This window comes from Bombus bifarius, unplaced genomic scaffold, assembly GCF_011952205.1.
Source record: "Bombus bifarius isolate JDL3187 unplaced genomic scaffold, Bbif_JDL3187 scf7180000008163, whole genome shotgun sequence".
NCBI classification, from domain to species: domain Eukaryota; kingdom Metazoa; phylum Arthropoda; class Insecta; order Hymenoptera; family Apidae; genus Bombus; species Bombus bifarius.
Window position 1 is genome coordinate 860,481 of NW_022884485.1, and position 2,249 is coordinate 862,729.

At 37.2% G+C, this 2,249-nt stretch overlaps 1 long non-coding RNA gene across 1 annotated transcript; it reads left to right on the forward strand.

The window, feature by feature from the left end:
* The first annotated feature begins 399 nt into the window (after window positions 1-399).
* On the forward strand, window positions 400-1,658 carry LOC117208875. The gene is made up of 3 exons (XR_004487785.1): window positions 400-587; window positions 819-1,387; window positions 1,466-1,658. It is a non-coding gene; the product is annotated as an uncharacterized LOC117208875 (long non-coding RNA).
* Window positions 1,659-2,249: the final 591 nt, after the last annotated feature.

Sequence of the window (2,249 nt, forward strand, 5' to 3'; positions counted from 1 at the left end):
AGACATCTTTTTCTCTAAATTACGATCAATTTACGAAATCTCTGTTTTCGAAGACAATAATGCACGTGATACGAGACGAATAAATACAAATAAAATGGCCAAAGCGAGTTCAATTTAATTGTTATTTCAGTATGCCATGGTTCATAAGTCGCTAGCTGTGTTAATCGATAATTTTAATACAGTTATGCATAATTTAGTTCCATAAAGTCAGAAACAGGCATCCTTTGTACCTGTATCGATGCTTTGAACAGTTCGTGTGCTGTAAGCGGGTATCGTATCGGTTCTATACCAGGTGTTTCAGGATAAATGCGATCTAAGATAATTCCTAAATCAATTGACGGTTCTATGGTATAGTAACGAACATTTTGTTTGTCCTAAGAAATATAATAGGATAAAAATTATGTCTCACAGATTGAAATTTAACGAAGAGAATAGATCTTCGTGCTATGGAAAACGGCATGCGATTCGAGTACTTATTGGATGTTCAATAATAATATCTCTCAAGCAAGAGTCTGCTACGAAAAGTCATACAGATGAATCCATTAGCAGTCCTCGGATAAAAGTTACAAACTCGTCCTCCACCTTCCGTAAGACTACGCTCTACAACTCTTTATCTTTATTAAGATATCTTTTAAAACTTGTAACAACGACTAATGGCATTATTATCTGCTGTTTTACACATCTATTGAATTAATAAAAGATAAAGAGAAGTAGCTTCAAGAATTTCTTTGTAAAAAGTTAGGCATTAATTATTACAAAAATTTCAACAAAGGGATTTATAATTCTAAAAATACTGTAAAAAATTTTCGGAATTCTAGTAGAAAAATTAAAGTCCCATGACAAATTTCGATATTCTGACGCAAAAGCTCTGAAACGTTTTCGAAGTACCATATTTATCTTCGGACATCTCATAGAACATGATGTCAACGAGTTTTCTTGCGAGAAAGGAGGGAAAGTTCGCGCGAACAAGGTGTTTCACGTCCATTTTCTACTTTCGTCCTGCGTTACTGAGCCTATCAACCATTTATAAAAAATGATAAGGAAGAACGGCAGGCCCGGTCAGATACAAATTACCGGTGTGTTGCGTCAAGTTAGATGGAAACTAGCCTTGGGAATTGAGGGAGGCGCACAGGGAAATCGCTATACACCTTTTACCTCCATCTACTGCATCCTCCTTACTAAACATTTATCCTCTCTGTGCGAGTCCCTGCCCTTTCTAACTTTTCTATAATAGGACCAGTGTAACATTGGTCAAGAACTGCAAGTTACCCCAATCTCCTTGGCGAGTGTGTACATTCTGCTGTCAAACTCATTAGGATGCAGCAGATACTCGATCGAATCATTGTTTCACGCCACTGCGACAATTCTCCTTTTCGCTTAGCGTTCGGTAAGTGTTAGTGCGCATTTGATAAAATTTCATAAAGATATACTGTTTCAAATATTGTTCGATTGTTCTTTTTTCCAGCTCTGTCTCAAAGAAGAGGAACGTTCACGAAAGTCGTGAAAACCGTGGCGACGGTACAACGCGTAACGTACCAACGACACTGACTATTGAAACCCGAAGAATAGCAAATATGTCAGGTATACGAGTTATACAAAGTATAGAAATTATACGTCACGATTATTTATGACGGAATTTTATACTTATGGCGTGGGTTACGAAGATGCATGAAATAAGAAGGAATCGTAAATGTTATCGTAAAAAAATATTTAATATTTTTCACCGTTTTTATGTCGCATTTTAGTCAGGATATGCAAATCGTCTTTCTTAAATTCATAAACGTACATAAGTACATGTTTACTTGGAAAATAAAACGAATATCTAATCTTCTAATTTTCTATCGCTAATTTCATTATAACAAAATTCAATATTATCGATAGCTGAACCAACGCGAAACAATAAGATAAATGTAATATCTTCTCCGCGAAATAACGCGTACTGTTCTTTCTAACAACTCTCCGACGAGAAAACTTCCGAACGGAACGTTGCCGCGAAAAGCAACCAACACGAAGATCCTTAACGGTGGGTAGTTAAAAAGTCAGGGGGTAAGATAAGATCAAAATAGTAACGCGTGCCGTCGTAACGGAACTACACTCGGCCAACTTTACCCACTGATACTATAACAGAGAGGAAAGTAGGGTGCACCCTTGGGTTTCTCCGTTATACTCTCTATCTCTCCTACTTGTTCCTCCCATCTTCCTCCTCTCCAAGCAAGCTTCGTCGCTTCGTTCCGGTAGTATAGCCTTTC